At 36.8% G+C, this 26,460-nt stretch overlaps 1 long non-coding RNA gene and 1 other non-coding gene across 2 annotated transcripts in view; both read right to left on the bottom strand.

Annotated features, from left to right (window-relative positions):
* Positions 1-1,388: 1,388 nt before the first annotated feature.
* Positions 1,389-26,460, bottom strand: part of LOC131218264 (uncharacterized) — a 31,756-nt gene continuing 6,684 nt past the window's right edge. The window contains exon 3 of the long non-coding RNA XR_009157587.1: positions 1,389-1,615. This is a non-coding gene — a long non-coding RNA (uncharacterized LOC131218264). The remainder of the gene's footprint in view (positions 1,616-26,460) is intronic.
* Positions 9,370-9,476, bottom strand: LOC131219692 (small nucleolar RNA R71). The gene has a single exon (XR_009158338.1). It is a non-coding gene; the product is annotated as a small nucleolar RNA R71 (small nucleolar RNA).

Here is a 26,460-nt window from a genome sequence, read left to right as displayed (position 1 = left end):
TGATCGCCGAATCCGGTGCCGACAGCCTCCGTAGTACCCCATTCTCAACTTCCAACGTCCATACGCTAGATTTTCGATCCTGGGATCCTACAAGGAGGATTTTTAACATATATTTGTTTCATAACAAGCATAACCACAAGTTTACCCAAATCACAAAGGCAACATCATCATCACATATCCACTAATATAAACATTTGAATACAGTGCTGAAAGGGAAATACATATGTCAAAAATAAAATATCCAAAAGTCTGTTGTATGCTCTAAGCTCAACACTGCTACAACCTAACGCCACCTGCATGCATCTATCATGCATAAGCTTATAGAAAGCTTAGAGGGTGGTGAAAGTGTGTGCACAAGGTAAGTGCCAAGTATTCAATATCAGAGTAATGCAAAAACATGCTGATAAGCCCATAAATACCATCAGCCTTATCCAGACTATGCGATGCAAAAATATAATAAACCAATATCATATGCTGAGGAAGCAATGTAGATCAGCTATGCAATGGGGAGACATAGTAAGCCAAATATCAGATACCGAGTCCACGAATACCGTCGGATCGGTGCACGAGATACGGCATTGGAATTGCAGCGATGATGTAGTCGCAATGACATAGGTCTTACGTCAAGCCGACTCAAAATTATAGATGACACTCAAGGTCGCGCGCAAATGCTATCACTACAAGAAAAATGGACAAAGGTTACGGCAAAAAACCATAGCAAAAGCCCTTTTGCTACGGATATGATCAGTAACACGTCTATCACTATTGGTGGGGTAGCTGAAGGTCTAGCTACGGACTATATCTGTAGCAATAGATATCAATCACTATGGATATAGTCCGTAGCAATAGATACCAATCGTTACGGATAATATCCGTAGCAATAGATACCAATCGCTACGGATTATATCCGTAGCAATAGATACCAATAGCTACGGATTATATTCGTAGCAATACCTTTAGCTACCCCACCAATAGCGACGGACATACTACGGATCATATTCGTAGCAAAAGGGATTTTATTCATAGCAATAGATACCAATAGCACTAATAATATCCGTAACAATAGATACCAATAGCTACAGACAAAAGCTGTAGCTATAGCTACGGATTATATTTGTAGCTATTTTAAAAAAAAATTGTAATAATATGACCTATTTCCATTGCAAGAACCTGTTGTGATTGATAACTCATCGAAGCTTAATGCTGATAGAAATAGTACATAAAATGCAATCAGAAAAAATGAAACGATGCGTTTATTACCAATAACAATCAAGTCATACAATGCATCCTACAATCACATTTTTAAATAAACAATACTTCACTTTGCTCAACCTATTATAAGAATTACAACTAAGGCGTGCCCTCATGTGTAAGAAACAAATACACTCCAACATAGTAAACACCCTCCATATGCATTCAATAATGCTCACATTTTTACAAAATTTTCTTCCTTCAGACGGTCAATTTCAGCAAATGCAGAAGATAGAGCTTCTTCTTTCCTTGAAACTGCAGATGTAACTTCTGTGGACTTCGACACAAGATCACTTTCAAGTTCTGAAACCCTTCCCTTAAGAAAATGAATTTCATCCTCCACTGACTTCTTTAGTTTGTCAGCCTGTATTAAACAGCATTTGTAGACACAATCAAACAAGCATGCCTTTGTACACATCTTAAAATGAAGAAAGACCAAAAAAAAAAGAACACTTATATATGAAGAAATCAAAAATGTACCTACAAATCTTCTAAACTATTGCAAAATCCAACATGAGTAATGTGTTCAAACCTAGGATGGACTTTTAAACTCAAAACCTAGGTTTAAGTTAAGGTTATAGGTTTAGGTTAAGATTATAGGTTTAGGTTATAGCTTTAAGTTTAGGTTATAGGTTATAGGTTATAGGTTATAGCTTTAGGGAACTGAGAATAGGTTAAGGTTTAGGTTTAGGAAATCAGGTTTGGGTTCGGGATCGGGTTTAGGTTGGGGTTTTCAAGTTTAGGTTTAGGTTTAGGTTAGGGAGTTGAGATTAGGATTACGTGTAGGTTTAGGTTTATGTTAGGGAGTTGAGATTAGGATTAGGTTTAAGTTTAGGGATTTGAGAATGCATTTAGGTTTTAGGTTTAGGTTATAGGTTTAGGTTTAGGTTTAGGTTAAGGTTAGGTTATAGGTTATAAGTTTAGGTTATAGGTTATTGGTTATAGGTTATAGGTTAAGGTTTAGGTTATAGGTTTTGGTTTAGGTTTAGGTTATAGGTTTAGGTTTAGGTTTAGGTTTAGGTTATAGGTTAAAACTTTAGGGAATTGAGAATAGGTTAAGGTTTAGGTTTAGGAAATCGGGTTCGGGTTTGAGATAGGGTTTAGTTTGGGTTTTCAAGTTTAGGTTTAGGTTAAGGAGTTAAAATTAGGATTAGGTGTAGGTTTAGGTTTAAGGATTTGAGAATACATTTAGGTTTTAGGTTTAGGTTTAGGTTTTAGGTTTAGGTTAAGGTTATAGGTTTGGATTAGGTTTAAGTGTAGGTTATAGGTTATAGGTTATAGGTCATAGCTTTAGGGAATTGAGAATAGGTTAAGGTTTAGGTTTAGCAAATGAGGTTCGGGTTCGGGATCGGGTTTAGGTTTGGGTTATCAAGTTTTAGTTTAGGTTAGGGAGTTGAGATTAGGATTAGGCGTAGGTTTAGGTTTAGGGATTTAAGAATACATTTAGGTTTTAGGTTATAGGTTTAGGTTTAGGTTTTAGGTTTACGTTAAGGTTAGGTTATCGGTTATAAGTTTAGGTTATAGGTTATAGGTTATAGGTTTAGGTTTAGGTTAACGTTTAGGTTTAGGTTTAGGTTAAGTTTAGGTTTAGGTTATAGGTTATAGGTTATAGTTTTAGTGAATTGAGAATAGGTTAAGGTTTAGGTTTAAGAAATCGGGTTCGGGTTCAGGATCGGGTTTAGGTTTGGGTTTACAAGTTTAAATTTAGGTTAAGTAGTTGAGATTAGGATTAGGTGTAGGTTTAGGTTTAAAGATTTGAGAATACATTTAGGTTTTAGGTTTTAGGTTTAGGTTAAGGTTATAAGTTTAGGTTAGGTTTAGGTATAGGTTATAGGTTATACGTTATAGGTTATAGCTTTAGGGAATTGAGAATAGGTTAAGGTTTAGGTTTAGGAAATCAGGTTCGGGTTCGTGATCGGGTTTAGGTTTGAGTTTTCAAGTTTAGGTTTAGGTTTAGGTTAGGGAGTTGAGATTAGGATTAGGTGTAGGTTTAGATTTAGGGATTTGAGAATACATTTAGGTTTTAGGTTTAGGTTTAGGTTTAGGTTTGAGGTTATAGGTTAAGGTTATAGGTTTTGGTTTTGGTTTAGGTTTAGGTTTTAGGTTTAGGTTAAGGTTATAGGTTTAGGTTATAGGTTTATGTTAGGTTTAAGTTTAAGTTATAGGTTATATGTTATAGCTTTAGGGAATTAAGAATAGGTTAAGGTTTAGGTTTGGGAAATCAGGTTCGGGTTCGAGATCGGGTTTACGTTTGGGTTTTCAAGTTTAGGTTTAGGTTAGGGAGTTGAGATTAGGATTAGGTGTAGGTTTAGGTTTAGGGATTTGAGAATACATTTAGGTTATAGGTTTAGGTTTTAGGTTTAGGTTAAGGTTAGGTTATCGGTTATAAGTTTAGGTTAGAGGTTATAGGTTAAGGTTTAGGTTATAGGTTTTGGTTTAGGTTAAGGTTATAGGTTTAGGTTTAGGTTTAGGTTAGGTTTAGGTTATAGGTTTAGGTTCTAGGTTATAGGTTATAGTTTTAGGAAATTGAGAATAGGTTAAGGTTTAGGTTTAGGAAATCAGGTTTGGGTTCGTGATCGGGTTTAGGTTTGGGTTTTCAAGTTTAGTTTTAGGTTAAGTAGTTGAAATTAGGATTAGTTGTAGGTTTAGGTTTAAATATTTGAGAATACATTTAGGTTTTAGGTTTAGGTTTAGGTTTTCAGTTTAGGTTTAGGTTAGGTTTAGGTGTAGGTTATAGGTTATAGGTTATAGGTTATAGCTTTAGGGAATTGAGAATAAGTTAAGGTTTAGGTTTAGGAAATTAGGTTCGGGTTCGAGATCGGGTTTAGGTTTGGGTTTTCAATTTAGGTTTAAGTTTAGGTTAGGGAGTTGAGATTAGGATTAGGTGTAGGTTTAGGTTTAGGGATTCGAGAATACATTTAGGTTTTAAGTTTGGGTTTAGGTTTTATGTTATAGGTTAAGGTTATAGATTTTGGTTTAGGTTTAGGTTTAGGTTTTAGGTTTAGGTTAAGGTTATAGGTTTAGGTTATAGGTTTAGGTTAGGTTTAGGTTTAGGTTATAGGTCATATGTTATAGGTTATAGCTTTAGGGAATTGAAAATATGTTAAGGTTTAGGTTCAGGAAATCAGGTTTGGGTTCGGGATCGGGTTTAGGTTTGGGTTTTCAAGTTTATGTTTAGGTTAGGGTGTTGGGATTAAGATTAGGTGTAGGTTTAGGTTTAGGGATTTGAGAATACATTTAGGTTTTAGGTTATAGGTTTGGGTTTAGGTTTAGGTTTAGGTTAAGGTTAGGTTATCAGTTATAAGTTTAGGTTATAGGTTATAGGTTATAGGTTAAGGTTTAGGTTATAGGTTTTGGTTTAGGTTATGGTTATAGGTTTAGGTTATAGGTTAGGTTAGGTTTAGGTTTAGGTTATAGGTTATAAGTTATAGGTTATAGTTTTATGGAATTGAGAATAGGTTAAGGTTTAGGTTTTGAAAATCGGGTTCAGGTTCTGGATCGGGTTCAGGTTTGGGTTTTCAAGTTTAGGTTTATGTTAAGTAGTTGAGATTAGGATTAGGCGTAGGTTTAGGTTTAAAGATTTGAGAATACATTTAGGTTTTAGGTTTAGATTTACGTTTTAGGTCCAGGTTAAGGTTATAGGTTTAGGTGTAGGTTATAGGTTATAGGTTATAGTTTATAGCTTTAGGGATTTGAGAATTCATTTAGGTTTTTGATTTAGGTTTAGGTTTTAGGTTATTGGTTAAGGTTATAGGTTTTGGTTTAGGTTTAGGTTTAGGTTAAGGTTATAGGTTTAGGTTATAGGTTTATGTTAGGTTTAGGTTATAGGTTATAGGTTATAGCTTTAGGGAATTGAGAATAGGTTAAGGTTTAGGTTTAGGAAATCAGGTTCGGGTTCGGGATCGGGTTTAGGTTTGGGTTTTCAAGTTTAGGTTTAGGTTAGGGAGTTGAGATTAGGATTAGGTGTAGGTTTAGGTTTAGGGATTTGAGAATACATTTAGGTTTTAGGTTTAGGTTTAGGCTTTAGGTTTAGGTTAAGGTTAGGTTATCGGTTATATGTTTAGTTTATAGGTTATTGGTTATAGGTTTTGGTTTAGGTTAAGGTTATAGGTTTAGGTTTAGGTTTAGGTTTAGGTTAGGTTTAGGTTTAGGTTAAGGTTATAGGTTATAGTTTTAGGGAATTGAGAATAGGTTAAGGTTTAGGTTTAGGAAATTGGGTTCGGGTTCGGGATCGAGTTTAGGTCTGGGTTTTCAAGTTTAGGTTTAGGTTAAGTAGTTGAGATTAGGATTAAGTGTAGGTTTAGGTTTAAGAATTTGAAAATACATTTAGGTTTTAGGTTTGGGTTTAGGTTTTAGGTTTAGGTTAAGGTTATAGGTTTAGGTTAGGTTTAGGCGTAGGTTATAGGTTATAGGTTATAGGTTATAGCTTTAGGGAATTGAGAATAGGTTAAGGTTTAGGTTTAGGAAATCAGGTTTGGGTTCGGGATCGGGTTTAGGTTTGGGTTTTCAAGTTTAGGTTTAGGTTTAGGTTAGGGAGTTGAGATTAGGATTAGGTGTAGGTTTAGGTCTAGGGATTCGAGAATACATTCAGGTTATAGGTTTATGTTTAGGTTTTAGGTTATAAGTTAAGGTTATAGGTTTTAGTTTAGGTTTTAGGTTTAGGTTAAGGTTATTGGTTTAGGTTATAGGTTTAGGTTAGGTTTAGGTTTAGGTTATAGGTTATTGGATGGGTGATGAGGGTCGAATATTACATATCAGACCCCAATTATTACCTGATTTTACGTATTTGATAATGCTTAACGGAGTATTTTAATTATATTTTTGTTGCAGGATGAAATCAGGAGTGTTGATGGAAAAAGAATACTACAGGGATGGATTTGACACTCCGAAGTCACCAGAGCAAGGGACGCACTCTAGAGAACTAAGACTGAAGAATTCACATGCCAGGGATCAGAGGAAATCAAGCCGTTCATGTTAAAAAGGCCCGAAAATGGTCCAGAATGCAAGATCACATGGTTTCCGCCATCCGATTGACTCGAAACTTCATACATGGGATGGGGGGCATAAATAAACCGTACACATAAAATTTCAACCATTTCATATCTCGGGAAGTGGCCCAACGGCCAGATCAGCCCTTTAATTCCTTAAGTGGGGCCCACATGGTCTCTGGATATGCATCAACTTTGGTCTCAACCCCTTAATCGGGGAGACAAAACAGATGGACGGTGAAGATTTCCCCAGAACATTGTAGTGGACCCCACCTAGTGCAGCGTGTACACAGTGCACATGTACACCCGCGCGTGCATCGGACCGGAATGCACTAATCAAAGCCGGTTTGACCGACGTCTTCCGCAAAAATGGAAATTTCCAATTTTGAAACAGCGTTCGCACAGGCTGTTGATCGGTTGCAGTTGTGGGCCCCACCCATCGTCCGTACGGTTGATCCCGACCGTTCATTCGTTCCCTGGGGCAGCCACAACCAGTGCCTAGCTGACGGAATTTGAAGACATCATGTTATTAGTTTTTCAACTGTTTAAAAACGGAATGGACGGTAGGTTTAAAACTCCGTGGACCACATCAACAGACAGTGAAAACCGTCCATGCTCGACCGAAATTTCGTCGTGCATCCAATGGACAGCTTGGATTTATCTATATAGCAACGAAGTGGGCCCCACTAACGTCACAACGCGATCAGTGCAATCTCTATTTTCACGTCCGCACGCAGACCGGCTTGCGGGCTGTTCTGTGATCTCAATAACGATCAAATGCATGATCCAGCCCGTTCAGAAGATTCATCAGGAGGCCAATACCGTATCCTAGGTGTCCAAATCAAGTTCGGAACGTGCACCATCTCGAAAACTCATTTTAAATAGAAATGGAAACCTTTCTCACACGGTTGTGGAAGACCTTCCGTTGTTGCTGCGTAGATAGCTGTTCAGTCCTCCACCAGTTGTTATTTCCAGGCACAGTTCTCCACCGCACCTAACAGATATAAAAGAAGGAGAGCAGCAGAAAGAAAAAAAAAGTTTTGTTGGAGAGAGGAAAGGTTCGTTTTGAAAGGCTCGTTTGAGAGAGGTAGTTCATTTTTGGACAGGAGAAAAAGTAAAAGGGAAAGTTCGTTTTGGAAGAGAGCCAGGGAGAGGGAAGAGAGCGAAGACATCAGATTCAAGGAAGCTTGGAGGAGAGCGTGGAAAAAGAGAAGAAAGAAGGGAGAGAATGAAGTTTTTCTTTTTTAAATCTTATTTTTCCATCTTCCTAATTGATTCCATGAGTTGCTAATCTTTTAGCTAGGGCTGAGATGAAGCCCCTAATTTGAATAATCCTTGTTATGTGTTGATTTTATTTTGATTTAATTGATTTGTTTCTTTCTCTAGTGTGCTTAATTGAAAGTTTTGTACTTCTCCATTCTAAGAGCTCGACCAAAGTCTAGTTATAGATGTTGTTTGGAATATTATTCTAGGTGCTTGTGTCTGACCATGAACAGGTTCCTATAGAGGAAGAAACAAGAATCTAAATCTATCCATGCCTGACCATGGATGGAAAGATGTGATCCATATGCTTTAAGGAATTATACATTCTGTGTGCCCGACCAAGGACATAGAGTGCACTTTATTTATTTTTGATATCAATCTGAATTAGGGAGAATCAACAGGTAGAAAAAGGTTTATGATAATTAGGGGTGGATTCGAAAGTCCTAGTCTTCTCCTTGATTGAATTTTCCTCATTATTCTCGGTTATTTTTCCATTGATTTTTGTTTAGTTTACTTAATTACTATCGCAAATATTTGTTGGATTAGTTAAGAAGAGTCTTTAATTTTGAATTGCGACAACCAGTCCTCATGGGAACGATCTCGTAATACGTACCATATTTACATCTGATTCGTATACTTGCGAGTTTAAAATCATTTAAATCAAGTTGATTTAAATAAAACATCAAGTTTTTGGCGTCGTTGCCGGGGACTGTTTCGGTCCAATTGGATTTAGGATTCTCTCTTATCATAATTCATAGTCTTAGGTTTTTTACTAACTTTAGGTTAAATTATTTTTTTTAAAATTTTTTTTTTAGAAACTAACATATTTCCTGTTTTGTAGGGACCTGACATAAACTTCTAATTTGGTAACCCCTTTCTAAATTCTCTACTTTTTCTAATTTCTACTTTTAGAATTAAGGTTTTATTTTTTTAGAAATTTTCTATTTCTAGGCTTTCTTTTTTAGAAATTTCCTGTTTTCTAATTTTAGATTTTGATCCTTCTTTCAAGTAACTTTCTATTTTCTGGTTTTAGAAATTTTTTCCCTTTTTAGAAACTAACTTAGCTTTTTATTGGAAACTTTCTTTTTTTTTTAGAAATTAACCGTTGCTTAGGATTTTTTTTCTAGCATTATTTTAGGAAATTTAATTTATTTATGTTTTTTTTTTATGTTTACAGGAATTGAGGAAGGAAGCTACTAAATAAGATTGTCTTCAAAAGGAGGAGCTCTCAAATCTTCAAACATTCATCATCTCCTTTTCCGGGTTCTTCCTTCCAATTCTTGTTTACATAGCTTTCTCTTGTTTTTAGGAATTCATAACTTTTTCTTTTAGTTTTATTTATCTTAGGTTGCATCTTCATTTAGTTTTCTTTCTTATATTGATAACATAGTTTATGCTAGGACGTAGATCTCTGAACATAGAACTAGCACCTTTCGATCCTGAAATAGAAAGAACCTTTCGTAGAAGATTTAGAAACATCCTATTTGAAATGGCGAAAGAGAATGGAACTAAAGCTCTTAGAGATTATTCAGCTCCTGTCCAATTCAATGCACCTTCATGTATAGTGTTGCCTGCCACCACGGCAGCACACTTTAAACTTAAACCTGGGGTCATACAACTGTTGCCCTCCTTTTATGGTTCAGATAAGGAGGATCCATATCATCATGTGAAAGAATTCTTAGACATTTGCTCTACCTTTAAGTTCAAAAACTTTTCAGATGATTCGATCCGTTTATGCCTTTTTCCTTTTTCTTTGAAGGATAAGGCGAAAGCATGGTTGAATTCTCTAGGAGTTGGGTCTATCACTACATGGGACCAACTGTCTAAGAAGTTTTTAAACAAGTTCTTCCCGATTCACAAAACTAATGCTCTCCGTAGAGAAATTATGAATTTCACACAAAAAGAGGGTGAGCACTTTCATGAATGTTGGGAAAGATGGAAGGACTTACTTCTTAAATGTCCACACCATGGTTTTGAAAAGTGGCAACAGGTTCAATACTTCTATGACGGTCTGACACCCCAAAACCGTCGCATGGTTGATGCCACCAGTGGAGGGTCATTCATGACCAAAAGTGATGTCGAGGCTTAGAATTTCTTTGAAACCTTGTGTGAAAACTCCCAGCAATGAGACTATTCAAATAGAGGTGAAAGAAGCCCTCAACCACTGAGGAAAGGGGGTATATATGAGGTAGGAGTCACGCCAGATCTTTATGCCAAAATTGATACCCTGACAAAGAAGGTGGATGCTTTAATGTTAAACAATGGACCTCCACAAACAACTCAAGTCGAGTCATGTGCCATATGTTCTAGTCTCGCCCATCCTACGCAGTCTTGTCCATCTAGTTCAGCATTTCCAGAATTTCTCTCTGAACAAGTACATGCTATGAACACCTTTCGGAGAACTGAGAATGATCCTTACTCAAACACCTACAATCCAGGGTGGGCTAGGCATCCAAATTTTTCTTGGGCAAAAGGACCACAACAAGGAGGACCATCTGGAAATCCTCCTATGCAACCTTACTCCCAAGTTGGCAGTCAACAACCTCAGCAGTTCTCACAGTATCAACAAGTGCCTCCACAATCTAGGAAACTATCTCTTGAGGATACACTCAATCTTTTTATGCAGAGTTCACTTCAATTTTAAAAAGACACCCAACATACTTTACTAGCTAACCAGCAGAGTTTACATGCAAATGCGCAATCCATTGCTAAGCTAGAAGTACAGTTGGGTCAACTTGCTGCCACATTGAGTGAGAGAGAGAAGGGCAAGTTCCCTAGTCAACCTGTGGTAAATCCAAAAGGACAGTATGAGATTGACTCTAATTCAAACCAAGAATAATATCATGAGCAAGCCAAATCAATCATTACCCTTAGGTCCGGTAAACAAATCGAGAACAAAGTAAAGATGCCTAGGGAAGAATCAAAGTCCAATACGAAAGATCAAAATGAAATGGAAAGACATACTAGTACATCCAAAGTCCAACAACACTCTGACTCTCCAGGAACCACTCATGTGCCATCTTGTGTGCCTAAAGCACCTTTTCCTCAACGTCTGGCACCGGTTAAGAAATGAAACAACTTTAATGAGATATTGGACATGTTTAAGCAAGTGCAAATCAACATTCCGTTGCTTGATGCTATCAAGCAAGTTCCTGCTTACGCTAAGTTTCTTAAAGATTTATGCACTCAAAAGCGTAAGATGAATGTTCATAAGAAGGTCTTCCTTGCAGAGCAACTCAGCTCCATGATTCAACACAACACCCCTCCTAAATTTAGGGATCCAGGAGCTCCTACCATTTCTTGTGTCATAGGAGAGCATAAGGTTCAGAAAGCATTGCTTAATTTAGGGGCCAGTATTAATTTGTTACCATATTCGGTCTATGAGCAGCTAGGACTTGGTGAGCTGAAACCAACTAAAATAACATTATAACTAGCTGATAGATCTATCAAGGTGCCCTGTGGTATTATTGAAAATGTGCTAATCCAGGTTGATAAGTTTTATTTTTCAGTAGATTTCATCATTCTAGATACTCAGCCTGTCCAGAATCCTACAAGTCAAATCCCAGTTATCTTAGGACGTCCATTCTTGGCCACATCCAATGCAATCATAAATTGTAGGAACGGAGTTATGAAGCTATCTTTTGGTAACATGAAGATTAAACTCAATGTTTTCAATGCTGGACAACAAATGTCAGACTCGAATGATATATTTGAAGTGAACATGATTGAGAGTCTAGTGCATGACTCTTTCCTTAAAGTTTCCGAAAATGCTCTTAAGACTTGTTTAGCACATTTTGGCAGAGATTTTGACATAGAAAGTTCCATCCAAGAAGTCAATACATTGCTTGACTCTAATCCAAAAATGAATACAACAAAATGGAAAGCTAGAGTGGAACCTCTTCCACCTTCTGAGTCTAAACTGGTCCCATCTATTGAGAAACCACCCGAAGTCGACCTTAAACAATTACCTGAAACTCTCAAGTATGCATTTTTAGGACCTTCTGAAACCCTGCCTGTCATCATAGCTACTAACCTTGATAAAGAACAGGAGGGTAAGTTGCTTAATGTTCTTAGAGAACATAAGGTAGCTATTGGGTGGACAATAGCGGACATAAAGGGAATAAGCCCCACGGTGTGTATGCATCGTATTCATCTTGAAGAAAATGTAAAAACATCGCGTGAAATGCAAAGGAGGCTTAACCCTAACATGAAAGAGGTCGTTCGGCTGATGGGCTAAAATTGCTAGATGTTGGTATCATTTACCCCATTTCGGATAGCACATGGGTCAGTCCAGTTCAAGTTGTTCCTAAAAAGTCTGGGATTACGGTGAAAAAGAATGAGGATAATGAGTTAGTACCAACGCGCATGACTACGGGTTGGCGAGTTTGTATTGATTACCATAAACTGAACCTGGTCACAAGGAAGGATCACTTTCCTCTTCCTTTCATAGATCAGATGCTTGAGAGATTGGCAGGGCATAGCTATTATTATTTCCTGGATGGTTATTCCGGGTATAATCAGATTCCCATTGCTCCTGAAGATCAAGAGAAAACCACATTTACATGTCCTTTTGGCACATATGCCTATCGGCGTATGCCATTTGGATTGTGTAATGCGCCTGCGACCTTCCAACGATGCATGATGAGTATTTTTTCAGACATGGTTGAGCATTTTCTTGAGATTTTCATGGATGATTTTTCAATTTTCGGCTCTTCATTTGATGAATGTTTATACCATCTATCTCTTGTCTTGGAAAGATGTGAAAAAATGAACCTGGTATTGAATTAGGAAAAGTGCCATTTTATGGTTCAAAAAGGGATTTTACTCGGGCATGTTATTTCAAGTAAAGGCATTGAAGTTGATAAAGCCAAGATTAATTTAATTTCTAGTCTTCCTCCACCCAGAACGGTTAAGGAGATTAGATCATTCTTAGGGCATGCGGGATTTTACAGGAGATTCATTAAGGATTTTAGCAAAATTTCTCGACCCTTATGCAATTTACTAGCTAAAGATGTTGCTCTTGTCCTTAATGATGAGTGTCGGCAAGCTTTTGATAAGTTGAAGCATTTACTAACTTCTGCTCCAATCATCCAACCACCTGATTGGAGTTTACCTTTTGAGCTTACGTGTGATGCTTCTGATTATGTTGTTGGAGCCGTCCTAGGACAAAGATTGAACAAAATGCCTTATGTCATTTATTATGCTAGTAGGACTCTAAATGATGCACAGCTGAACTACTCTACCACTGAAAAAGAATTGTTGGCGGTAGTATTTGCTCTAGACAAATTCAGGTCGTATCTCATAGGGTCAAAGGTTATAGTATTCTCAGATCATGCAGCATTGAAATATCTTCTTTCTAAAAAAGACGCTAAACCTCGATTGATTCGGTGGATTCTCTTGCTACAAGAATTCGATATTAAAATTCGGGATAAAAAGGGTTCTGAAAATGTGGTAGCCGACCATTTGTCTAGACTTGTCTTAGAGTCCACAGTGGATCCCACTACGCCAAAACTGCAAAAAAAGGACGGTCCAAAACTGTCTCAAATGACCAAAAAGGACGGTCATGGACCGTCGCAAGGGCCGTCAATTTTTGATGTGTCCTATTACTTAAAGGACGGTCGAAAACCGTCATTTTTATTGACGAAAAAAGGATGGTCATTGACCGTCCTAAAAAAGGACGGTCTTGGACAGTCTCTTATGAGCCTTTAAAGGACGGCCATCGACCGTCCTTTAAAAGAACGGTCATAGACCGTCCTTAAAAAAGACTGTCGTAGACCGTCTCTAATGAGCCTTTAAAGGACTGTCATACTCCGTCTCTTATAGGCCTTCGGCCAGCCACAAACCTCCTTTAAAAGGACGGCCACGGACCGTCCTTTAAAAGGACGGTCATGGACCGTCCTTAAAAAGGACTGTCATCGACCGTCCCTTATAAGATGGTCAATATACACCTGTTATATCATCATATTCTTCCTGATAAACACCTGTTATATAATATATTTCATTATATTCACATTCACATTCATCTAATATATTTCATCATATTCACATTCACATCCATCTAAACCTAAACTACGTAAATCCAACATAAACTACATTCATCCAAATATAAACTACATCCATCTAAACCCAAACTACGTAAATCCAACATAAATTACATTCATCCAAACATAAACTACATCCATCCAAACACAGGCAATCTTATCCACATTACATTCATCCACACATAAATACATATAAGTTTAACATCATAAATTAAAAAAAGAAAAAAATTCAACAACAATTTTCTTTTTGTGTCTTTCACCTAAAAAAAATATATATTAAACCAACAAAACATTATAATTTAGAATCATGAAGAATTGCATATACTTCTTCCAAAAAAGTGAGCACTTTTTAAAAATAAAACTGATCATTAAAATAGGTTTAGGTTTAGATTTTAGGTTTTAGGTGTTAGGTTTTAGGTTTAGGTTTAGGATTAAGTTTTAGGTTATAGGTTATAAGTTTAGGTTATAGGTTATAAGTTATGGTTTAGGTTATAGGTTTTGGTTTAGGTTAAGGTTAAGGTTTAGGTTTTAGTTATAGGTTATAGTATATAAGTTATAGCTTTAGGGAATTGAGAATAGGTTAAGGTTAAGGTTTAGGTTTAGGAAATCGGGTCCGAGTTCGGGATCGGGTTTAGGTTTGGGTTATCAAGTTTAGGTTTAAGTTTAGGTTAGGGAGTTGAGATTACGATTAGGTGTAGGTTTAGGTTCAAGAATTTGAAAATACATTTCGATTTTAGGTTTAGATTTAGGTTTAGGTTTTAGGCTTATGTTTAGGTTATAGGTTTAGGTTATAAGTGCAAGTAATAGGTTTAGGTTTATGTTAGGTTATAGGTTAACGTTTAGGTTTAGGAAATCGGGTTCGGGTTCGGGATCGGGTTTAGGTTTGGATTAGGGAGCTGAGATTAAGATTAGGTGTAGCTTTAGGTTAAGGTTTAGGTTTAGGTTTAGGTTTAGCTTATAAGCAATAGGTTTTAGGTTTAGGTTTAAGTTATAGGTTACAGGTTTAGGTATAGCTTTAGGCTTAGGTTTAAGTTACAAGATAAAGGTTTAGGGAATTGAGAATAGGTTAAGGTTTAGGTTTAGGAAATCGGGTTCGGGTTCGAGATCGGGTTTAGGTTTGGGTTTTCAAGTTTAGGTTTAGGTTTAGGTTAGGGAGTTGAGATTAGGATTAGGTGTAGGTTTAGGTTTAGGGATTCGAGAATACATTTAGGTTTTAGGTTTAGGTTAAGGTTTAGGTTTAGGTTTAGGTTATAAGCTATAGGTTTAGGAAATTGAGAATAGGTTAAGGTTTAGGTTTAGGAAATCGAGTTCGGGTTCAGGATCGGGTTTAGGTTTTGGTTTTCAAGTTTAGGTTTAGGTTTAGGTTAGGGAGTTGAGATTAGGATTAGGTGTAGGTTTAGGTTTAGGGATTTGAGAATAGATTAAGGTTTAGGTTTAGGAAATCGGGTTTGGGTTTGGGATCGGGTTTAGGTTTGAGTTTTCAAGTTTAGGTTTAGGTTTAGGTTAGGGAGTTGAGATTAGGATTAGGTGTAGGTTTAGGTTTAGGAATTTGATAATACATTTAGGTTATAGGTTTATGTTTAGGTTATAGGTTATAGGTTTAGGTTAAGGTATAGGTTTAGGTTTAGGTTTAGGTTATAAGCTATAGGTTTAGGGAATTGAGAATAGGTTAAGGTTTAGGTTTAGGAAATCGGGTTCGGGTTCGGGATCGGGTTTAGGTTTGGGTTTTCAAGTTTAGGTTTAGGTTTAGGTTAGGGAGTTGAGATTAGGATTAGGTGTAGGTTTAGGTTTAGGGATTTGAGAATACATTTAGGTTTTAAGGTTTAGGTTATAGGTTTAGGTTATGGGTTTAGGTTTAGGTTATAAGTTTAGGTTTAGGTTTAGGTTAGGGATTAGTTAGGATTAGGTTAGGTTTAGGTTTAGGATTTGAATAATTAGGTTAAGGTTTATGTTTAGGTTATAGGTTATAGGTTTAGGTTAAGGTTAGGTTTAGGTTTCGGTTTAGGTTATAAGCAATGGTTTAGGGAATTGAGAATAGGTTAAGGTTTAGGTTAGAAATTCCGGGGTTGGGATCGGGTTTAGGTTTGGTTTTCAAGTTTAGGTTTAGGTTTAGGTTAGGGAGTTGAGATTAGGATTAGGTGTAGGTTTAGGTTTAGGAATTTGAGAATACATTTAGGTTTTAGTTTATTTTAGGTTATAGGTTACGTTTAGGTTAAGGTTATAGGTTATAGGTTTAGGTTAAGGTTTAGGTTGTTTAGATTTAGGTTAAGGATTTGAGAATACATTTAGGTTTTGGGTTTAGGTTTAGGTTATAGGTTACGGTTTAGGTTTAGGTTTAGGTTTAGTATAGGTTATAGGTTAAGGTTAAGGTTTAGGTTTAAATTTAGGTTATAAGCTATAGGTTTAGGGAATTGAGAATAGGTTAAGGTTTAGGTTTAGGAAATCGTGGGTTCGTGGTCGGGTTTAGGTTTGATTTTCAAGTTTAGGTTTAGGTTTAGGTTAGGGAGTGAGATTAGGATTAGGTGTAGTTTAGGTTTAGGGATTTGAGAATACATTAGGTTTTAAGTTTAGTAGTTAGGTTTAGGTTATAGGTTTAGGTTAGGTTAGTATAGGTTTAGGTTTTGGTTTAGTTATAGGTATATGTTTAGGAATTGAGAATAGGTTAAGGTTTAGGTTTAGGAAATCGGGTTCGGGTTCGGGATCGGGTTTAGGTTTTGGTTTTCAAGTTTAGGTTTAGGTTTAGGTGAGGGAGTTGAGATTAGGATTAGGTGTAGGTTTAGGTTTAGGGATTTGAGAATACATTTAGGTTTTAGGTTTAGGTTAAGGCTATAGGTTACAGGTTTAGGTTAAGGCTATAGGTTATAGGTTTAGGTTAAGGTTTAGGTTTAGTTTTAGATTTAGGTTTAAGGATTTGAGAATACATTTAGGTTTTAGGTTTATGTTTAGGTTATAGGTTATAGGTTTAGGTTTAGGTTTAGGTTAAGGTATAGGTTTTGGTTTTAGTTTAGGTTATAAGCAATAGGTTTAGGGAATTGAGAATAGGTTAAGGTTTAGGTTTAGGAAATCGGGTTTGGGTTCAGGATCGGGTTTAGGTTTGGGTTATCAAGTTTAGGTTTAGGTTTAAGTTAGGGAGTTGAGATTAGGATTAGGTGTATGTTTAGGTTTAGGGATTTGAGAATACATTTAGGTTTTAGGTTTAGGTTAAGGTTATAAGTTATAGGTTATAAGTTTAGGTTTAGGTTAAGGTATAGGTTTAGGTTTTGGTTTAGGTTATAAGCAATAAGTTTAGGGAATTGAGAATAGGTTAAGGTTTAGGTTTAGAAAATCGGGTTCGGGTTCGGGATCGGGTTTAGGTTTGGATTTTGAAGTTCAGATTTAGGTTTAGGTTAGGGAGTTGAGATTAGGATTAGATGTAGATTTAGGTTTAGGGATTTGAGAATACATTAATGTTTAGGTTTAGGAAATTGGGTTTGGGTTCGGGATCGGGTTTAGGTTTGAGTTTTCAAGTTTAGGTTTAGGTTTAGGTTAAGGAGTTGAGATTAGGATTAGGTGTAGGTTTGGGTTTAAGGATTTGAGAATACATTTAGGTTTTAGGTTTATGTTTAGGTTATAGGTTATAGGTTTAGGTTTAAGTTTAGGGATAGGTTTAGGTTTCGGTTTAGGTTATAAGCAATAGGTTTAGAGAATTGAGAATAGGTTAAGGTTTAGGTTTAAGAAATCGGGTTCGAGTTCGGGATCGGGTTTAGGTTTGGGTTATCAAGTTTAGGTTTAGGTTTAGGTTAGAGAGTTTAGATTAGGATTAGGTGTAGGTTTAGGTTTAGGGATTTGAGAATACATTTAAGTTTTAGGTTTAGGTTTAGGTTAAGGTTGAAGTTTAAGTTATAGGTTAAGGTTTTAGGTCATAGGTTTTGGTTTAGGTTAAGGGTATGGTCCCTGCAAATACAGATATAAACACGGCCATCCGACACAAATTGCCAGGCCCTTCCAATGTTGTCCATAAAAAATGGACAGCTTCATCATGGTCATAATAGCGGTTCCCTCTTTCCAGGGAACCCCGCTCTTCCGGATAGCTCCGACGCACATCCGGGTCTGCTCCATCAATTTCGAGTTAATACATAAACATGGCTTGTCCAAATGGTCAGGTCACTCCAATGCTGTCCATAGGAAATGGACAGCTTCATCATGGTCATAACAGCGGTTCCCACCTTCCAGGGACCCCCGCTCAACATCCGGATAGCTCCGACGCACATCCGGGTCTGCTCGATCAATTTCGATCTAATACATTTTAAAACAACATAATTATATCTAAAAGCATTTGGATACCTGGGGAAGGCCTCCCATATTCGTATTGTTGGTTACTCATCCCTTTGTCCATAAGCCACAATCGACCAACACTGTCTATTGCTACCTGTACTCTGAAACCAACACAAATATAACTGGAAAACAATATAAGGAATAAGAAAAAATGAATTTACTTGTGCACATCATTAAATGTTTCCCTATAAGGAGGTGATATTATATCTTTGATAGCCACCTGTATGACACATCATTAAATGTTTCCCTATAATGCAACCTATATATAGATCCATGCAACCAATACATGGATCTATATATATCCGCAAATTTATGCACATGATTAGGTGTATGTTTTAGGTTATAGGTTATAGCTTTAGGGAATTGAGGATAAGTTAAGGTTTAAGTTTAGGAAATCGGGTTCGGGTTTGGGGTCGGGTTTAGGTTTGGGATCATGCATACATACATGCATGATGATACATCCATCCATCCATGCATGCATAAATACATAAACACATGCATGATGATCCATCCATCTATCCTTGCATGCATACACACATACACACACATGCGTGATGATCCATCCATCCAGTCTTCCGTCCATGCATGCATACATACATACATATACACACACATAAATCCATCCATGCATGTATGCATGCATACACACATGCATAATCTGTCCATCCATGCATGCATGCATACGTTTCATCCATCCATGTGTGCATGCATACATATACACACACACATACGTGTTTTATCATAAAACCATGCATGATGCATCCATACAAAAAAATCAAATGAAATCATTTTTTTACAAAAAGATTTTTGACACGTAACTACATACACGAAAGATAAAAGATATACATATCTGGAGCGTTGTTATTCTCACATTGCTGTGAGAGAGTAGGGTTTCATCATATATATTGATCAACCTATGGAATTTTATGATAATATGAAGCTGAGGCATGCATGCAAACCAAAAAAGAGACAATGAGTACTGCCTAGGAAATGATAGTTTCTGCATGGCAGGTATGCATATTATAAAGGCCATCTGATTTAGAGCAGAAACTGGTTATGAACGACTCCAAAGCTAGGATAGCGGACATGCAGATTTTGATGAATCATTAGACGAATGAAATTTAGCAACTAGAAATAATTTCAAACTGGTGTGATGAGATTAGTTTAATTGGAAGATCAAACGACTAAAATTTTTAAAATTTATTCAAAATGAAGGTTTCCTGAACTCCAATCAAATTTCAGATATCTGATCAAATTTCAGCAACAAAAGACCACTGAATAGTGACCCAAAAAGCTCCAAAAGGACAAAATTCCAAACATAAATTCAATGACCTCACCTCTTTATTCAATGGACATCTAATAGTTGACAAAAGTCAAGCTCCAAGTATTGAAACTTGCTCCGATACCAAAATTCATGGGGCACATCCAAAGTGAAAAAGCAACATATTAGCCTAAAGTAAGAATTTGAAAATATGCACAGTATGACTAAAGCTGCTACACGCGTGCAGAATACCCCCTAGACTGAAATATATCTATCTGAATTATGCACAAACAATAGAACTAGAAAAATTGCATGTAAGTAGCAAACTGTTGTTGAAAAATCTCCCCAGGAACACATGGAATCCCACCAACGCTAAAGAATCACAATTCAGAAATTTCCAGTTACAGGAATCAAAGGAACGAGAGTTTTAATTCACTAAATATATCTCTATAATTCTAACGCGCAAGTGTTTACATGAGCCTCTACAACCTTTAGCCTTAATCCTTCTTTTTAAAAAATGATAATAATAATAATAAAAGAGAAGAAGAAGAAGACTCAAATAGAAAGCTCAAAGAACAAGCAATCAACTAAATAGAACCAACTAGGTCTTGAAATAAAAACTGCTAATAAAACTAGACAAAGATTCTCTGCATAAAGAAGTTGCTTCTGACTATCGTCATCAGTAGGACCATATGGGACCCACATTTTGGTCAAACAGACCAACTGCTTGGCCGTGTGGCTTGTGAGACGCACGCTGTATGGACAACACATGTAGCTGTACAGATCACTTGTGGAGCTAACGAATTTGGCCAGACTGATTTATCAGACCAATCGTGGGATGCAACATTTGATTAGTACCAAATACTGATTAGTACCAAATACTCCAGTGATCAAGAGCCAGGATGCAGTAGTGAACCCATAAACTATTCCATAAGCACGCATATTTTCAGCTTAAAATCTTACCAAGTAAAATGTTTGCTTTCTTGCTTGAATCACTTATCAATTAAACATTCCATAAAAAATGTTTGCAGTTTTCACTATGTTGTAACTTGTGGAGTGATTGTAACCTGCAAGAAGCCTCTGGACCAATCTTCTACCTATAAAACCTGTTGCCCCTGTTATTGATATAGCCATCTGATTTTTCTGCAATGAACAACATAGCATGAATTAAATCTCCAACTAATCAAGCTACCCTAATGCAGCAAAAGTGAAAGGAATCTGCAATCAACTTTTTTTTACACATGCACTCACACCACACACCCACTCACGCACTCAACTGAACAGACTGAACGTCTCCCAAATTAAAGTTTCAAATTCTTCCACTTATGCCAATTCTCGATCTCTAATGACTCAAGATCCCAAATAAAGTTCAATAAAGAGGAGATAGCCGAGCTGTGCTCACCTTCCTTTGCATTCATAATGTGGAAGTAGCCCTCAAACCGATGTTCCATTCTTTTGGACCTTAATTGCAAAATTTGAAATGTTATTGAAGACAATTGCAATATGGCCCTTTTCACATTTTTGAAGTAGTTAATGCAATTCAATTCATTAGTGCATTCAAATGTAACCTCAGCTATATCTTGCCTTGCATTAAAAAGAAAAGAAAATCATTATCGATGGTTCTCACTTTATCTTGTAGCTAGAAAGAAAAAATTCCAAGTTGTCACTAAATACATCGGAGTGCTGGTGTAATGCTTGAAGATAGTTACGAGTGTTTTGGAGGTCAACCTTGTTCCGACTGTATTTGAGTGAGCTGGGGAAGCAGGTTAAAGGCGATTCTTCCACCGTCAGGTTTAGAGCATCTTATCTTTTTGTCAGTTATTTGATTCTTCCACTGTCAGGTTGAAGCATCTTATCTTTTTGTCAGTTATTCTATATGAAAGTTTTCACAGTGCACTTGTGTTTTCAGTTTGTTCAGGTGGGGTCCATGCTTTAGTGATCCAAACAGAGGTATGATGTGCCTCACGAAGGATGGACCTTGCACCAGAAGTCCCTAAGATTGGAAGATCCCATCCACTGAGTCAATTGAGTCAAAAAACCTAATCCCTTCTAATCCCACTGCCCAAACACGCCCAATATCCCCAAATCCCCAAATTGAGAAAATTAGGGATTTAAATCCCAGATACAGAAATTAGGGATTTCGAATCCCAAATCCCAAATTGGGAAGTTCAGATCCCCATTCCCAATTCCAGATTCCGATTAGGGATTTCGGAACCCAGATCCCTAATCCAGTTGCAATTAGGATTTTAGATCCTTAATTCCCTATATTCGTTCATGGATTAGGGATTTAAATCACTCAATTAGGGATTTCAGAATCCATAATCCCCGAATCAGGTATTAGGGATTTGAATCCCCATATCAGGAATTAGGGATTTCCATCCCAAATTAGCTGTTAGGGATTTCGGATTCGAATCCCATATTGTGAAATCAGGGATTTTGAATTCAGATCCCCAAATCCAGATGCCAATTAGGGATCTTCAAACCCCAAATCCAAAGAGTAGGGGTTTCAAAATCAGTATATTCAGCTTGCCCTTACCTGCGATTGTGGAAGCCGACTGCCACCCTCTTCTCGATCTTCCCTCTCTTCCATTAATCGGCGTCCTACTAGAGATTCCGGCCAATCAGCAAGTCGCGTATCACCGGAAAATATGGAGATGTTGTCCTTCATCTTCCATCTTCCAGCGTCCGCACGGGTAGGGCGTGCGTGGGTAGGGCGTTCGGCAACCGACCGCAAGAGACGGAGAGGGAGGGAAAGATTGGGGAACAGAGAGAGAGAGAGAGGAGAGAGAGCTAGAGCAAGATCGAGAGAGAGAGAGAGAGAGAGAAATGGAGGGATTTTTGGGCGTGGCTCTGTTTTGAGCGCGCGCCCGAATTTGGGAAACGGTGGTCAGTGTTCTGTGGGACCCACCATGATGTATGTGTTGCATCCATGCCGTCCATCTATTTTTACAAATGATTTTATGGCGTGAGACGAAAAATGGGGTATATCACAATCTCAAGTGGACCACATTACAAGAAACAGTGTTGAATGAGTGTTGACCATTAAAAATATTTTGGGAGCCATAAAAGTTTTGGATCAAGCTGATTTTTATTTTTTTCCCTTCATCTGGGCCTCTATGACCTAATCAACATGTTGGATGTCAAATAAACAGTACAGTGGGCCTGATGAGGATTTTAATGGTGGATATCCAATCATTATTGTTTTCAAATGGTGTGGTCCACCTGAGATTTATATCCCTCTCATTTTTAGGATCAAGCCATAAAATGATCTGTAAAAATGGATAAAACAGAATGGATGAAACACATACATCATGGTGGGTCCCAACAAATGATTATGAATATTTTAATGGACGGTAACCCCTCTCAACTTTTGTATGTGGTGTGACCCAAAAATGTCATAGATTGACTTGATTTTTAAGCCCCAAGCCCACCATGGAATGGTGCATCTGACTGATTAGGCAGATATTCGACACCCATCATGGTAGACCCCACAGAATTTACTCTGGCGAGAGTAACGAGTAACTCACCTAAACTTAGTGGAGAAGGGTTTCCTTAAAACATTTATAATCATACCATAAGATGATCTTTCAACACTGTTTCCACACTGTTTAGGTGAAATGTGGCCACTCTTTTCTATGGTGGGTCCACTTGAGCTTTGGATCTGCCTCGTAAGTTAGATGCACCATTCCATGATGGGCCATGAGCTTAAAAATAAAGTCAATCCATGACTTGGGTGGGCCACACCACATACTATAGTTGAGAGGGTTATCCTCTCATTAAAACATTCATAATCATTTATTGGGCCCACCTAGATGTGGTTCATAGATCTAGCCCATTCATTATGTGTGTCCCACTTGGATGAGGAGTCAGACCAAGTTTCATACACATCCAAAACTCATGTGCGCCCCACCAAATGCTTTTAGTCAGCCATTGGATGGTGTAGGGGGAGTAGCAATCTGTTCCCCTTATTTGTGGTGTGATCCGCTTAAATTTTGAATATGATTCATTTTTTAGATAATTCTGTAAAATGATCTTGAAAAATGGATGAACGATGTGTGTTGATCCCAAATTTTGGGTAAATCCAAAACTCAAGTGGACCATGTCACACAAAACAGTGTGGAATAATGATTTCCACCGTTGATACCTTCCTTGGGCCCACAGTAATGTTTGCCATCCAACATGTTCATAATATCAAAAAGATATGAATGAAGGGAAAACACAAACATCAACTTGATCCAAAACTTCTATCAAATGCACGGTGTTGATGTTCGACACACATCATGATGGGCCCTACAAAACTTACTAACATTAATTCTTAGTCTCAGGGTGTCAATAAGTTGGGTCACAATTTTGACTAGAATATTTAACCCATTTTACATGTCTGGTCCATTCACTCTATTTTACTGATCATTACCCTCAAATTGACTAGTTACTCGCCCTCATCATGTTACATATGAGAAAGATATTGGGCAAACAAGATTGATCAACAATTTGAGTGAATTTTGATTTAAACATCTGAAGTTATTACTCTTCAATCTGGACTGATCAGACTATCCAAAAATGGTTAAAGGTTGTTCATAATATCAAAAATATATGAATGAATAAAAAACACAAACTTCAGCTTGATCCAAAACTTCTATGGCCTCCAAGAAATTTTAAATGGTAGAGGTTCAATCACACTATTTCTTGTGGTGTGGTCCACTTGAGTTTTGGATATGCTTACTTTTTGTTCTTTAGACCTCAAATTATCTGTTAACATAGATGAATGGAGTGGATAAAATAAATAAATAACAGTGGACCCCATAGAGTTTACTCTAGTAAGGGTAACGAGTAACTCACCTAAATGTAGTAGAGAAAGGTTTCCTCAAAACATCTATAATCATATATTGGGCTTGTCTAAATGTGATTCACATATCCAACCCACTCATTAATTATGTGTGTCCCACTTGGATGAGGGATCAGACCAAGGTTCAACCACATCCATGTCTGTATTAACTTATAAACAGATTGGATCTCAAATAAACATCACGGCGGGCCCTAAGAAGGTTTCAATAGTGGGTGTCACTGTCCCACTCTTTTCTATGGTGGGTCCACTTGAACTTTGGATCTGCCCTGTCAATCAGATGCACCATTCCATGGTAGGCCACAAGCTTAAAAATAAAGTCAATCCATGACTTGGGTGGGCCACACCACATACTATAGTTGAGAGGGTTACCCTCCCATTAAAACATTCACAATCATTTTTTGGGCCCACCTAGATGTGGTTCATAGATCCAGCCCATTAATTCATTATGTGTGTCCCACTTGGATGAGGAGTCAGACCAAGTTTCATACACATCTAAAACTCATGTGGGCCCCACCAAATGCTTTTATATGTTTTAGGGATGTCTTCACATAGTTTTAGATGTTATGGCCCACTAAGTACTCTCGTATATGACTGATTTTTGGACTTAAAAGAGGACACATCAAATGCATGGTGTTGATGTTCTATACACATCATGGTGGGGCCTACACAGATTAACCTCATGGGAAGTTCCCATGAGGTGACCTTATAGTACCATTTCACTATTTAGGTAACTCCTTCATGGGTGTTACTCTAACCGTATAGGGCCCACCTTGATATATTTTATGTATATCAACACTGTCCATATATTTTTCCATCATATTTTAGGATGTGATTTCAAATCACAAAAACTCAATAATCTCAGGTGGGGCATACCAATCAAAACAATGATGAATAACCATTAAAAATCTTTTGAAGGCCACAAAAGTTTTGGATCAATTTGATCTTTGTAGTTTACCTTCATCTAGATCTCCTTTACAATATCAATAAGTTGGATTGCAAATAAATATTACTAAAACCTTACGATAGGCTCTTTATAATTTTTAATGGCGAGGTACTATATTATCATTATTTCCAATGGTGTGGTCTACTTAAGATTTAAATCTACACAATTTTTTATACCTGGCCCAAAAATGAGTTGGAGAAATGTATGGGTGGTAAGGATATACAACAAATCATCAAAATCTCACTTTTGTTATCTAACTTTTCAATTTTTATTGTCAAAATACAAAATCTAGTTTTCTTTTTTAAAATATATATATTTTTATAATTTGTCAATTTTTTTCACAATTTTGTTTAATTTCTTAAATTTCCTTTTTCAAAATATCATTTTTTTCATCTCACTTTTGTTATATAACTTTTCAATTTTTGCTGTCAAAATACAAAATTTACTTTTCTTTTTAAAAAAATATATATTTTTTTACATTTTATCAATTTTTTCCCAATTTAGTTTAATTTTTTAAATTTTCTTTTTCAAAATATCATATTTTTATCGATTTTTTTTCAAAATTATCAACATTATTCAAAGTTCTTAATTTTTTTTTTTCAAAATCTAGATTTTTATAAAATTACAGTTTTTTTTTCAAATTTTAAATTTTTCTTAAACATTTTTAATTATTTTTCCAAGCTTCTCAACTTTTTTTTTTTCGAAATTCATAATTTTTTTGAGTTTTTTCATTTTTGACCTGAGCATCTAATAGAGACGGTCTTTGACAGGGCAATAAGACGGTTTAGGACCGTCTCTAATAGAGACGGTCCTTGACAGTCTCTAATAGAAACGTTGTTTGACAGGGCTATAAGACGGCTAAGGACCGTCTCTAATAGAGACGGTCTTTGACAGTCTCAGATTATAAGTAAAAGACGGCCAATGACCGTCTCTAATAGAGACGGCCAATGACAGTCTCGGATGATCGTATATAAGACGGTCAAGGACCGTCTCTAATGTGGACGGCCAATGACCGTCTCAGATGACCCATATAAGACGGTCAACGACCGTCTTAAATGATTTGTGGAAGTTTAAATTTTTAAGACAATATTAAGGACGGTTGAGGGCAGTCTAAAATTTTAGAGACAGTCTACAGCCGTCTCTAAAGCGTCCTTAAACCAAGCAATTTTAGAGACGGTCCAGAATTGTCTCTAAATCCGTCATTTTTTTCCATTTTTCACGTAGTGTCCTTTGCCAATGAACGAGTCTTTCCCTGATGAACAACTTCTAACTATTTCTCAATTACCTTGGTATGCGGACATTGTAAACTATCTTGTTACAGGTCAACTTCCTTCTCATTAAACTAAACAAGATAAATCCAAAGTTCTTGCTGAGGTTAAACATTTCTTTTGGGATGACCCATACTTATTCAAAATTTTTCCTGATCAGATTATTAGGAGATGTGTGCCTGAGAGTGAGTTTCATAGTATAATCTCCTTTTGTCATGATCATGCATGTGGTGGTCATTTTGGTTCAAAGAAAACAGCTGCGAAAGTCTTATAAAGTGGATTTTA

The sequence above is a fragment of the Magnolia sinica genome, chromosome 11 (assembly GCF_029962835.1).
Source record: "Magnolia sinica isolate HGM2019 chromosome 11, MsV1, whole genome shotgun sequence".
NCBI classification, from domain to species: domain Eukaryota; kingdom Viridiplantae; phylum Streptophyta; class Magnoliopsida; order Magnoliales; family Magnoliaceae; genus Magnolia; species Magnolia sinica.
The sequence above is the reverse complement of the archived record's forward strand: the minus strand, read 5'-3'. Positions and strand labels throughout refer to the sequence as shown.